The following is a 14,527-nucleotide window of genomic DNA, read 5'->3' on the forward strand; positions in this document are numbered from 1 at the left end:
ACTTGTAGCTGATAATATTCTCTCTGTAGGATTGAATCTTTGCCCGCCTGGATAGGTTTCTCTCACTAACCTAGCAGCCAGCACGCAGCACGAACAAAAGTCTCTGCCACAGACTTGAATGAAACAAAACCCGTACGATCCTCTGCCACAGAATGTATTGGTTCACGATGAACAACGGACATAGCACTAGGACCTTTAAGCCAACCCGGCCGCACTATGCAGTAGGATTACTTTAGGATACGTCCTCCAACTGAGTCACCAGGCCCCTCTCCAGACCATCACTCTGCATGATCCTTCCATGTTGGGTCCTCCCCTGGGATCTTCTCAGTTGTCCAGCTTCTTCACTTAGGATAGACAGCCCAGGACCATTCCTCTGCTGCTGTGGTAGGCCCAAGACAAGCCTCTGGGCCCACCCACATGCCGCAGCGCCGTGGGCCTCCTGATCGGAAGACCACGAGGTAGTACTCTTAGCGCATACCTGTCGGCCAGGAGGGCCAGCAGGTGGACGGAAAAAATCCCTAAACATGGCGTCTGTCCCATAAATACCCCCTCCCAGAATGCAACTTGGAGGACCACCTCCACTGAGTTATCTCCGGGACAGAGGAGCACTTATACACTTCAAAGTGTTGCCTTTCCAACACCGGCCCATAGTAACAACGACACCCACAGGCGCAGTGTGAAATTACATGCAACTCAGCCGAGCTGGAACAGAGGCAAATCTGACTATGTATGAACAGATAACCCACTAAATTTACCTATCAACAGTAGATTAAAAATCTACCAGCGCTACATAAGTTTTAGACATAATAGAAAAAAAATGTCTGAGCTATACACTTACGATAAATACATGTTTTTGCTCTATGTACTTGTATTCTAGATAAATGATACACCTCATACTCCCGATGAAACATTTTGGGTGGAGGAAGCTATATTGTATCACCTTATCTCTCATAGTTGGGGTATTAATGGCCATTCATACACATTACATGGTTACATAGTAGGTGAGGTTGAAAAAAAGACACAAGTCCATCAAGTCCAACCTATGTGTGTGATTATGTGTCAGTATTACATTACATATCCCTGTATGTTGCGGTCATTCAGGTGATTATCTAATAGTTTCTTGAAGCTATCAATGCTCCCTGTTGAGACCACCGCCTGTGGAAGGGAATTCCACATCCTTGCCGCTCTTACAGTAAAGAACCCTCTACGTAGTTTAAGGTTAAACCTCTTTTCTTCTAATTGTAATGAGTGGCCACGAGTCTTATTAAACTCTCTTCTGCGAAAAAGTTTTATCCCTATTGTGGGGTCACCAGTACAGTATTTGTAAATTGAAATCATATCCCCTCTCAAGCGTCTCTTCTCCAGAGAGAATAAGTTCAGTGCTCGCAACCTTTCCTCATAACTAAGATCCTCCAGACCCTTTATTAGCTTTGTTGCCCTTCTTTGTACTCGCTCCATTTCCAGTACATCCCTCCTGAGGACTGGTACCCAGAACTGGACAGTATACTCCAGGCGTGGCCGGACCAGAGCCTTGTAGAGTGGGAAAATTATCGTTTTATCTCTGGCGTTGATCCCCCTTTTAATGCATGCCGATATTCTGTTTGCTTTGTTAGCAGCAGCTTGGCATTGCATGCCATTGCTGAGCCTATCATCTACTAGGACCCCCAGGTCCTTTTCCATCCTAGATTCCCCCAGAGGTTCTCCCCTCAGTGTATAGATTGCATTCATATTTTTGCTCCCCAAATGCATTATTTTACATTTTTCTACATTGAACCTCATTTGCCATGTAGTCGCCCACCCCATTAATTTGTTCGGGTCTTTTTGCAAGGTTTCCACATCCTGCGGAGAAGTTATTGCCCTGCTTAGCTTAGTATCATCTGCAAATACAGAGATTGAACTGTTTATCCCATCCTCCAGGTCGTTTATGAACAAATTAAATAGGACTGGTCCCAGCACAGAACCCTGGGGAACCCCACCCCTGACCATTCTGAGTATTCCCTATTTATCACCACCCTCTGAACTCGCCCTTGTAGCCAGTTTTCAATCCATGTACTCACCCTATGGTCCATGCCAACGGACCTTATTTTGTACAGTAATCATTTATGGGGAACTGTGTCAAATGCTTTTGCAAAATCCAGATATACCACGTCTACGGGCCTTCCTTTATCTAGATGGCAACTCACCTCCTCATAGAAGGTTAATAGATTGGTTTGGCAAGAACGATTCTTCATGAATCCATGCTGATTACTGCTAATGATACCATTCTTATTATTAAAATCTTGTATATAGTCCCTTATCATCCCCTCCAAGAGTTTACATACTATTGATGTTAGGCTAACTGGTCTGTAATACCCAGGGATGTATTTTGGGCCCTTTTTAAATATTGGTGCTACATTGGCTTTTCTCCAATCAGCTGGTACCATTCCAGTCAGTAGACTATCTGTAAAAATTAGGAACAACGGTCTGGCAATCACTTGACTGAGTTCCCTAAGTACCCTCGGATGCAAGCCATCTGGTCCCGGTGATTTATTAATGTTAAGTTTCTCAAGTCTAATTTTAATTCCGTCCTCTGTTAACCATGGAGGTGCTTCCTGTGTTGTGTCATGAGGATAAACACTGCAGTTTTGGTTACTGAAGCCCCCCGATTCACTCGTGAAGACTGAGGAGAAGAATAAATTCAATACCTTCGCCATCTCCCCATCCTTTGTAACCAGATGTCCTTCCTCATTCTTTATGGGGCCAATATGGTCTGTCCTCCCTTTTTTACTGTTTACATACTTAAAGAATTTCTTGGGATTTTTTTTGCTCTCCTCCGCTATGTGTCTTTCATGTTCTATCTTAGCCGTCCTAATTGCACCCTTACATTTCTTGTTGCATTCTTTATAAAGTCTGAATGCTGAGGATGATCCCTCAACCTTGTATTTTTTGAAGGCCTTCTCCTTTGCTTTCATATGCATTTTTACATTGGAGTTAAGCCATCCAGGATTTTTGTCCGCTCTTTTAAATTTATTACCCAATGGGATACATTGGCTAATGCCCTTATTTAATATGCTCTTAAAGCAAACCCATCTCTCCTCCGTATTCTTTGTTCCTAATATTTTATCCCAATTTATGCCTTTTAGCAAGGTTTGTAGTTTAGGGAAGTTGGCTCTTTTGAAATTCAGTGTCTTTGTATTCCCTTTATGTTTCCTATTTGTGTGATTTATACTGAAACTAATTGACCGGTGATCGCTGTTACCTAAATTGTCTGTATTGGTAATCAGTAGATCCAGTAATGTTTTATTTCTAGTTGGTGCGTCTACCATCTGACCCATAAAATTTATTTAATAGCAAATATATGTATAGTTTATACTGTAAAAAAAAATATGGCTGTGCGCCGCTAAAGTGTTTGGGTTTGGCTTGAAGAAAAAGTGGCAACCCTAGTCTCATTGTTACCAATGAAAACCTTTCAGCTCTCCAATTTCACCTCCCACTCCAACAGTACAATACTGAACAACAAAGACTAGAAGTGGGGGATGTAGCTCAGTGGTAGAGCGCATGCTTCGCATGTATGAGGCCCCGGGTTCAATCCCCGGCATCTCCAGGCTTTTGCAAAGCAACAACAAATTATTGTTCTAAATAAGAGCTGCTTTGAGGTGCAAATATCAGTTTAAGATGGAATGTTCAACAAAACTAATACCCACTTCTCAACAAAGTCAATTGTGAGTCTTATGGAATCGCTGATCACAGAGCGCACCGTGCGCCCCCTGTAGGGGGCGCGCAGGCCGCAGGAGCACTTCTGTTGACACCCTCCCAGCAAAGTAGGTTTGCGCTGTAGCTGTCATTCGGCTATAGCGCGGATCTGAAGAAGTTAAAGAGGAACTGCAGTCTGCTCACATAATTTGTAATAAAAACATCTTTGCCATTCTGAAGCTTCCCTCCAACCACCTTGCATATTATTTTATATATACTGTGATTCTGTAATTGCCAAATATGCTGCAGAAACTAAAATACTCAGAGGTATGCAACAAAGAGTTGAACAAGAGATAGGAGAATATCTTTTATAAAGAGAACCGGTGGTAATCTATATTACAGTTAGTTAGTCAGTTATTTACTATAGTTAGTTAATTAGGACTGGTGTGTGATGATGTCCTGGACTTTAAATGGAGATATCTGAATGAAGCCTGCAGCTGCAGATATCTCTTTTTCCAGCAGGCGCTTCCATGCCATGTAAAAGCCATTATAGCAGCTGTGTAGCCGCTTGATTGATTTTACAGATGATGGCAGGGGACGTCCCCCTTCCTCCTTCCCTCTATTGCTTTTTCCAGCTTGCCCGCGCAACCGGGGAGCCAGAGAATGAAACCGTCTTTGGTTTACCATAGAGCTGACCGCGGACCAGATGGTCCCCGGCCATCTCTATGACCCACGGTGGCTAGAAGCAACATCATGACATCCCTTCCGGTGCTGACAGAGATAGAGTAAACACTGTTGTTTTTTTGCTGGGAAACCTGAAATATTTTTTTTTTTATCTTAGCCCCTTGATCTTTAAAGAGGACCTGTCATGCCCTGTTCCTATTACATGGGATGTTTGCATTCCTTGTAATAGGAATAAAAGTGATAAAAAAAATAAAAATAAAGGAAAAGTGTAAAAACAAAAAAAAAATAAAAATAACATAAACAATAATAAAAAAATCTTTTTAAAGCGCCCCTGTCCCCTCAAGCTCGCACGCAGAAGTGAAACGCATACTTTGGTTGCGCCCGCATATGTAAATGGCATTAAAACCACACATCTGAGGCATCACCGCAAATGTTAGCATGAGGGCAATAATTCTCGTGCAAGACCTCCTCTGTAATTCTAAACTAGTAACCTATACAAATTTTTAAATCTTCACCTATGGAGATTTTGGCATCAAATTCACCAGTGTGCACAATTTTAAAGCGTGACATGCTAGGTATCTATTTACTCGGCGTAACATCTTTTTTCACGTTATACAAAAAAATTGGGCTAACTTTAGTATTTTTTTTTAATTCATGAAAGTGTTTCTTTTCCGAAAAAAAATTACGTTTGAAAAATTACTGCGCAAATACCGTGTGACATAAAAAATTGCAATGACCGCCATTTTATCCCCTAGGGTCTCTGCTAAAAACAATATCTATCTAATATATATATATATATATATATAGATAGATAATTGGGTGGGCTACTTCCTTTTCTTACTTGATTTGATTATCAAAGCACCGTGAAGGTGGACTCCCAATCCTCCACCGATATTTAAATTGAAGAAAAAAACGGGACTCGTGCTTCAATGCAATTCTTCTTTACTTCGATGTGAACATGTACAAAATACAAGCAAGCCACTGTACAGTTGCGAGCATCACTGCTCTTTGTCAGGCTTATCTGGCTGTGTGTAACATACTAATATAAAAATCGTACATACAGTCAGGTCCATAAATATTGGGACAGCGACACAATTCTAATCTTTTTGGCTCTATACATCACCACTAAGGATTTGAAACGAAACAAACAAGACGTGCTTTAACTGCAGACTTTAAGCTTTAATTTGAGGGTATTTACATCCAAATCAGGTGAACGGTGTAGGAATTACAACAGTTTGTATATGTGCCTCCCACTTTTTAAGGGGCCAAAAGTAATGGGACAATTGCTGCTCAGCTGTTCCATGGCCAGGTGTGTGTTATTCCCTCATTATCCCATTTACAAGGAGCAGATAAAAGGTCCAGAGTTAATTTCAAGTGTGCTATTTGCATTTGGAATCTGTTGCTGTCGACTCTTAATATGAGATCCAAAGAGCTGTCACTATCAGTGAAGCAAGCCATCATTAGGCTGAAAAAACAAAACAAACCCATCAGAGAGATAGCAAAAACATTAGGTGTGGCCAAATCAACTGTTTGGAACATCCTTAAAAAGAACGAACGCACCGGTGAGCTCAGCAGCACCAAAAGACTCGGAAGACCACGGAAAACAACTGTGGTGGATAACCGAAGAATTCTTTCCCTGGTGAAGAAAACACCCTTCACAACAGTTGGCCAGATCAAGAACACTCTCCAGGAGGTAGGTGTATGTGTGTCAAAGTCAACAATCAAGAGAAGACTTCACCAGAGTGAATACAGAGGCTTCACCACAAGATGTAAACTATTGGTGAGCCTCAAAAACAGGAAGGCCAGATTAGAGTTTGCCAAACAACATCTACAAATGCCTTCACAGTTCTGGAACAACATCCTATGGACAGATGAGACCAAGATCAACTTGTACCAGAGTGATGGGAAGAGAAGAGTATGGAGAAGGAATGGAACTGCTCATGATCCAAAGCATACCACCTCATCATTGTAGCATGGTGGTGGTAGTGTCATGGCGTGGGCATTTATGGCTGCCAATGGAACTGGTTCTCTTGTATTTATTGATGATGTGACTGCTGACAAAAGCAGCAGGATGAATTCTGAAGTGTTTCGGACAATATTATCTGCTCATATTCAGCAAAATGCTTCAAAACTCATTGGACGGCGCTTCACAGTGCAGATGGACAATGACCCGAAGCATACTGCAAAAGCAACCAAAGAGTTTTTTAAGGGAAAGAAGTGGAATGTTATGCAATGGCCAAGTCAATCATCTGACCTGAATCCGATTGAGCATGCATTTCACTTGCTGAAAACTGAAGGGAAAATGCCCCAAGAACAAGCAGGAACTGAAGACAGTTGCAGTAAAGGCCTGAAAGAGCATCACCAGGGATGAAACCCAGCGTCTGGTGATTTCTATGTATTCCAGACTTCAGGCTGTGATTGACTGGAAAGGATTTGCAAACAAGTATTAAAAAGTAAAAGTTTGATGGATGATTGTTATTCTGTCCCATTACTTTTGGTCCCTTAAAAAGTGGGAGGCACTTATACAAACTGTTGTAATTCCTATACTGTTCACCTGATTTGGATGTAAATACCCTCAAATTAAAGCTGAAAGTCTGCAGTTAAAGCTCATCTTGTTCGTTTCATTTCAAATCCATTGTGGTGGTGTATAGAGCCAAAAAGATTAGAATTGTGTCGATGTCCCAATATTTATAGACCTGACTGTACATACAGTATCTCACAAAAGTGAGTACACCCCTCACATTTTTGTAAATATTTTATTATATCTTTTCATGTGACAACACTGAAGAAATGACACTTCGCTACAATGTAAAGTAGTGAGTGTACAGCTTGTATAACAGTGTAAATTTGCTGTCCCCTCAAAATAACTCAACACACAGCTATCAATGTCTAAACCGCTGGCAACAAAACACTCCTAAGTAAAAAAGAGGGACAAATTGGGCCCAAAGTATCAATATTTTGTGTGGCCACCATTGTTTTCCAGCACTACCTTAACCCTCTTGGGCATGGAGTTCACCAGAGCTTCACACGTTGCCACTGGAGTCCTCTTCCACTCCTCCATGACGATATCACGGAGCTGGTGGATGTTAGAGACCTTGCGCTCTTCCAACTTCCATTTGAGGATGCCCCACAGATGCTCAATAGGGTTTAGGTCTGGAGACATGCTTGGCCAGTCCATCACCTTTGCCCTCAGCTTCTTTAGCAAGGCAGTGGTCATCTTGGAAGTGTGTTTGGGGTAGTTACCATGTTGGAATATTGCCTGCGGCCCAATCTCCGAAGGGAGGGGATCATGTTGGTATTAATGGTTCCCTCAATAAACTGTAGCTCCCCAGTGCTGGCAGCACTCATGCAGCCCCAGACCATAACACTCCCACCACCATGCTTGACTGTAGGCAAGACACACTTGTCTTTATACTCCTTACCTGGTTGCCGCTGCACATGCTTGACACCACCTGAACCAAATACGTTTATCTTGGTCTCAACAGACCACAGGACATGGTTCCAGTAATCCATGCCCTTTGTCTGCTTGTCTTCAGTAAACTGTAGGCTTTCTTGTGCATCATCTTTAGAAGCGGCTTCCTTCTGGGATGACAGCCATGTAGACCAATTTGATGCAGTGTGCAGCATATGGTCTGAGCACTGACAGGCTGACCCCCCACCCCTTCAATCTCTGCAGCAATGCTGGCAGCACTCATACGTCTATTTCCCAAAGACAACCTCTGGATATGATGCTGGACACGTGCCCTCAACTTTTTTGGTCGACCATGGCGAGGTCTGTTCTGAGTGGATCCTGTCCTGTTAAACAGCTGTATGGTCTTGGCCACTGTGCTGCAGCTCAGTTTCAGGGTCTTGGCAATCTTCTTATAGCCTAGGCCATCTTTATGTGGAGAAACAATTTTTTTTTTCAGATCCTCAGAGAGTTCTTTGCCATGAGGATCAATGTTGAACTTCCAGTGACCAGTATGAGAGAGTGAGAGCGATAACACCAAATTTAACACACCTGCTCCCCATTCACACCTGAGACCTTGTAACACTAACAAGTCACATGACAAATGGCTAATTGGTCTCAATTTGGATATTTTTAATTAGGAGTGTACTGCACATGGGACGTACTTGGACATTCCAACATGACAATGATCCAAAACACAAGGCCAAGTTGACCTGTCATTGTCTACAGCAGAATAAAGTGAAGGTTCTGGAGTGGCCATCTCAGTCTCCTGACCTCAATATCATTGAGCCACTCTGGGGAGATCTCAAAACGTGCAGTTCATGCAAGACAGCCGAAGAATTTACAGGAACTGGAGGCTTTTTGCCAAGAGGAATTGGCAGCTTTACCATCTGAGAAGATAAAGAGCCTCATCCACAAATACCACAAAAGACTTCAAGCTGTCATTGATGTTAAAGGGGGCAATACACGGTATTAAGAACTGGGGTATGTAAACTTCTGATCAGGGTCATTTGGGTAGTTTCTGTTGTGATTATGATTTAAAAAGAGTAAATACAGTTGATTGATAATAAATGGCTTCAGCCAAACACTAACCATGAGTGAAAGAAATGTTTGTCAAATCGCATGTCAAAATGCACCAATGTGAACCAGGGCTCAGTGTCTCAAGTAAGGATGAGCTCAGGCGTGTTCGCAACCCGCACGTGCAGAGCTCGCCAGGAAGTCGGCACTGCACAGCGCTAATCACAGGCAGTGAGACATTTTCCCGATCCGCGACTGCAGTGATCGAGAAATGTCTCACTGCTGTGATTAGCGCTGTGCAGTGCCGACTTCCTGGCGAGCTCTGCACGTGCGGGTTGCGAACACGCCTGAGCTCATCCTTACTTGAGACACTGAGCCCTGGTTCACATTGGTGCATTTTGACATGCGATTTGACAAACATTTCTTTCACTCATGGTTAGTGTTTGGCTGAAGCTCTGCACGTCCGGGTTGCAAACACACCTGAGCTCATCCTTATGCCTTATACACACGATTGGATTGTTGGCCAACAAAACTGTGGAATTTTGTCCGAAGGGTATTGGCTCAAACTTGTCTTGCATACACACAGTCACACAAATAATGGCCAACAATCACGAAAGTAGTGACATACTACGTGGTTTTTCAGCTCTTTAGCGCCACCCTTTGGGCTCCTTCTGTTAATTTCTTGTTAGTAGAAGTTTGGTGAGTGTTGATTCGTGCTTTTGTTTTCGCATTTTTCATTTCGCACTTTTCATTCCATGCTTTTTAGTTCGTTTCTGAATGGCCATTAATCAACCAGACATGTTGCAGAATCGGAGGAGATAACGTGTTATTTATTATTGGCCTTGGAGTTATTGCTTTGACTTTTTTTGATAGAATAATGATGTGATTTGGTAAATTTTCTATATTTTTGGATGCATAGAATGCACTTTTAGGTTTAGTTCTTTAAAAGCCCGGGGTTCATTAACTTTAATCGCCCGGGGCATAATGGGCAGTGACATCATAAGGGGCGGGGTCATCGGATGGCATCATCCGGTGACCACGCCCCATGCCTATTTAAGGCGCACACGCCATTACAACGGGAGAGAGCATTGTGTCAACATCGGAAGAAGACCGGAGGGAAGAAGATGACGGAGAAGACCAGGCCAGCGCTAGCAAAAGAGCGGGCAAAAGAGCAGAAGATAGCGGAGGAGCCCGGCAGAAGACACCCGAGAGTGGGAGAAGAACCGGAGAGCGGGAGAAGAGGCCGGAGAGAGCGGAGAAGTCGGAAGAGACCCCCCAAGTTGGAAGGGACCCCTGGAGCTGCCTAATAAATTACTTTAAAAAACGGTCTAGTGTGGGTTTTTTTTGACACTTTTTTCCCCCAGGTAAATGGGTAGGGGTACAATGTACCCCATACTCATTCACATAGGGAGGGGGGTCAGGATCTGGGGGTCCCCTTATTAAAGGGGCTCCCGGATTCCGATAAGCCCCCCACCCGCAGACCCTGACAACCAACGACCAGGGTTGTGGGGAAGAGGCCCTTGTCCTCATCAACATGGGGACAGGGTGCTTTGGGGTGGGGGGGCCGCAGGGCACCCCCCCCTGCCGCAAAGCACCCACCCCCCATGTTGAGAGCATGCAGCCTAGTACGGTTAAGAAGGGGGGGGCGCTTGCGCATCCCCACCCCCTTTTTTGATCGTCCGGGCTGCATGCTCGGACAAGGGTCTGGTATAGATTTTGGGGGGACCCCCACGCCATTTTTTTGGCATAGGGAGGTTCCCCTTAAAATCCATATCAGACCAAAGGGCCTGGTATGCACTTGGAGGGTGAACCCATGCCGTTTTTTAAATTAAAATTTGGCGTGGAGTTCACCCTCAAGATCATCAGAGCACAAGTCGCAGGCCAAAGTCGGATCAGGCAAGACGGCGGTGTATTCACCGCTCCTTCACCACTCCAAAGATGCTGTTTGCAGGAGTTTTTTTTCCCTCCTGCCAGCGCACTTCTCCAGTGAGAGAGCCCTCGGGGCTTTCACACTGGAGACACAGCAGCGGCAGTTTTAGGTCAGTTTGCAGGTGCTATTTTTAGCGCAATAGCGCCTGCAAACCGCCCCAGTGTGAAAGGGGCCTAAGTCTCAAGAAATGAGATAGGCCGTCAGTACATCAGGTGTCATCAGATGTGATCAATTTTCAATGATTGATCACACCTGGGCTTGTACTTTTGTATTTTTTGTATTTTTTTTCTTTTTTATAGATATGTAGCAGTATAAATTTTGGCAAAAATTTATGAAGAAAAATTAATTTGCAACATTTTATAACCGAAACAAAGAAAAATGCATTTTTTTTTTACAAAATGTTAGGTCTTTTTAAATTTATAGCGCAAAAAAGAAAAAAAAAACAGTGGTGATCAAATACCACCAAAAGAAAGCTCTATTTGTGTGGAAAAAAAGGACAAAAATTTCATATGGGTACAGTGTTACATGACTGAGTAAATGTCATTCAAAGTGTAGGAGCACCGAAAGCTGAGAATTGGTCTGGATAGGAAGCGGGTATAAGTGCCCAGTGGGCAAGTGGTTAAGAACAAACCTACAGAACCTTGTACGTAACTCAGGGATTGCCTGTACATCTGTCATAAGACAAGCCACTTCAACAATTCTTGGCTGTTTGGGAGCTATATTAAAGTGGTAGTAAACTGCACATATTGTTTTTTAAATTGGCCTTCTTGCAGGTTTGTACCATAATGTGCTAGTGTGCACCACATACTAGCACATTATTACAGACTTACCTTTGAAACAGAGCCCTCCAGTGTTTAGCGCTACCATCTTTTTCCAGTCTCCCTTCTGGGTTCTTATTCTGCAGGCATTTAAATGGCCAGGCCGCAATGACAAGAGGTTTAACCTTAAACTACGTAGAGGGTTCTTTACTGTAAGAGCGGCAAGGATGTGGAATTCCCTTCCACAGGTGGTGGTCTCAGTGGGGAGCATTGATAGTTTTAAAAAAAACTATTAGATAAGCACCTGAACGACCACAACATACAGGGATATACAATGTAATACTGACATAGAATCACACACATAGGTTGGACTTGATGGACTTGTGTCTATTTTCAACCTCACCTACTATGTGACATCACTTCTGCGAATGCACGGCAGTCACTATTGCGGCATAGTGCTCTCTGCATTCGCGGGACACTCAGTGATGTCATCGACTGAAGCTGATGTAAATAGCAACTAAACGGTGACGTTTAGGAGACATTCAGGGTACCTACAGATAAGACTTATAACATGATTAACTACAGGTAAAAGTTTAAACTAATGCTGGCCATACACTATACAAAAAAATCAGCCAAACCCATTTTCGAAAAACGAACATTCAGCCGTGAGCACAAATGGTAGTGCCATCATGTAATGACCGATAAATCGTTCAGTGGACATAAATGAATGCATTTTTTTGTTCATTTTTTTTACATATACCTAGTGCAGACAGTTTGGACGGGAAACACATTAATCTTTCAATTTATCGTTCGTTCGGCAGAAAATATCCAAACTTGTGCTTCATTTTTTCGGCTCAAAAACGTCCCAACAGTTATCAATTTTGTGCCCATTAACTGGCTGAAAAACAAACAAATTTCGGCAGATTTTTCGTATAGTGTATGGTCAATATAAGAGTTCACAATCAACTAAAACAACAAGGGGATGTAGCTCAGTGGTAGAGCGCATGCTTTGCATGTATGAGGCCCCGGGTTCAATCCCCGGCATCTCCAGCTTTTTTTACTCGCCTCTAAAAATATTTGATTCCTGCCAGCTGGTGGTCTGGTTGGTTGCTCTCCTTAACCGATTTAAGTCCGCTGTATAACGGTTTTCCTGCTATAGGGTGGCACCTATATAACGTATATATAGTTGATCCGACAATTCCGGGTAGGGGGGCCCGCATACGTGCCGCTGTCGGCTTGCTTTCTTTTACTGTGATTACACACAGCAGAAGCCAATCGGCGGGTGCAGGGTACTCGATGTCTTCCAGCACTCGTCGATCGTCAGGCAGAGCCACCGAACTGACATCTGCCTATGTAGACAAGGCAGAGCTCCGTTCTGACGGGGGTGGGGTGGAAGGATGGAGTTTGTGTCCCTGCAGGGAATAAATTCCATCTCTTCCCCTTGTAAAAGCACCTCCTACAGTCCACATAACCACCAGCTTTGATCGCCCCCTGATGTTAACCCCTTCCCAGCCAGTGTCATTAGTACAGTGACAGTGCATATTTTTTTAGCACTGATCACTGTATTAGTGTCACTGGTTCCCAAAAAGTGTAAAAAGTGACAGAATGTCCGCCGCAGTGTTGCAGCCCCGCTATAAGTTGCTGATCCCTGCCACTACTAGTAAAAAAAAAAAAATCTCTCCTATAGTTTTGCGCAAACCAATCAATATACGCGTATTGGGATCTTTTTTTTTTTTCGCCGCAGTTGAGCAGTTTGGAACAGACTTCTAGCAGAGGTAGTAAGTCAGTCAACAGTAGTGTCATCAGTTCGGTCATGTTTTTTGCTAATAACGTGACTCAGGTCATATAACCTTGCACATTTTCAAGTCAGTTCAGTTTGAAGCGGTTGTAAACCCTTCCATATACCCAGTGGAGTGACTGGCCTCAGGTGATACGCAAAAATGAAACAAATCCTCCTACATAAGTTGTACTTGTTTGCCTGCAGTCTTCTCTTCTCTACACCCCTTTAAAGTCCATAATTTATAAATCTTGTCTGAACTGTCAGAAAACAGGGGGCGGAGAGCTGAAGTTACACTCTGCAGAGCTCAGTGAGGTGAGCCCTGAGAGCTGATTGGAGGGAAGGGACACACCCCCACTTCACACAGCACACAGGAACAGAGTCTGTGTCTCTGTTCTGAGTGGGTCTAATGGGAGTGGTTTCATCATTAACTGTCAGGTGTGCAGCTGCAGAGCACTAATAAGGAAATCTGCTGGGCCTGCATTCCTTTAGACATGCTCCTATTGAAAGTATCTCTCCAAAAATTACATTTTTTGTTGCAGGGGATGCCTGAAATCTGATTTGTATCTTAGGCAGACTTCTGGGAAAATTGGTGAGCCAATCACACAAGCAGGAAATGATGTTTCTGGAGAGTGGTCAGTTTACACTCTGTGTACAGAACAACTCCAGGTAGCCATATTGCAATGCATTCTCAGAAAATTACAGCGGCTGCAGATTGAAAAGGAAAGGTAATTTTTAATAACATTCAATCACAATATGATTAGTGTCGCAATTATATGCACTATATTATTTTTTCTTTATTTGCTAATTTTTTTCCCCACAAAAGTGGAGTTACCCTTTAACCACTTACGGACCGCCCGCCGTCATTATACGTCGGCACTTTGAAGAGGACTGTCGTTCTTATGGCAGCAGATAGCTACCATAACCCCAGTATCCTCTTCTTCAGAGGACGGTCATCTTTCAGATAAAAGTGGACTCTGCGGCGGATCACTTTTATCGGGGCAGGAGAGGGCCCCCCTTCCGCCATGCTGCGGTGGTCTCCGCCACTTACCAGAGCTGCTCGTAGCGGCGGAGACTATCAGATCCTCTCTCCTGCTGGGCTGGCTGCCGAGTGAGGGGGAAGATGGCCCCCCTCGGCTCCATGGCATTGAGGCGGTTCACATACCTCCGATGTGGCTGCACTGCGAATTTGCACAGGAGACCTGTGTGTCTTTTTGTCTGTTTTTGGTCCGAATTCAGCC

General features: G+C 43.6%; 2 non-coding genes across 2 annotated transcripts; both read left to right on the forward strand.

Moving 5' to 3' along the window:
• Window positions 1-3,511: 3,511 nt before the first annotated feature.
• Window positions 3,512-3,583, forward strand: TRNAA-CGC (transfer RNA alanine (anticodon CGC)). Its single transcript has one exon. It is a non-coding gene; the product is annotated as a tRNA-Ala (tRNA).
• Window positions 3,584-12,487: 8,904 nt separating this feature from the next.
• Window positions 12,488-12,559, forward strand: TRNAA-UGC (transfer RNA alanine (anticodon UGC)). The gene has a single exon. It is a non-coding gene; the product is annotated as a tRNA-Ala (tRNA).
• The last annotated feature ends 1,968 nt before the right edge of the window (window positions 12,560-14,527 follow it).

The sequence above is a fragment of the Aquarana catesbeiana genome, linkage group LG04, assembly GCF_042186555.1.
Source record: "Aquarana catesbeiana isolate 2022-GZ linkage group LG04, ASM4218655v1, whole genome shotgun sequence".
Taxonomy (NCBI): domain Eukaryota; kingdom Metazoa; phylum Chordata; class Amphibia; order Anura; family Ranidae; genus Aquarana; species Aquarana catesbeiana.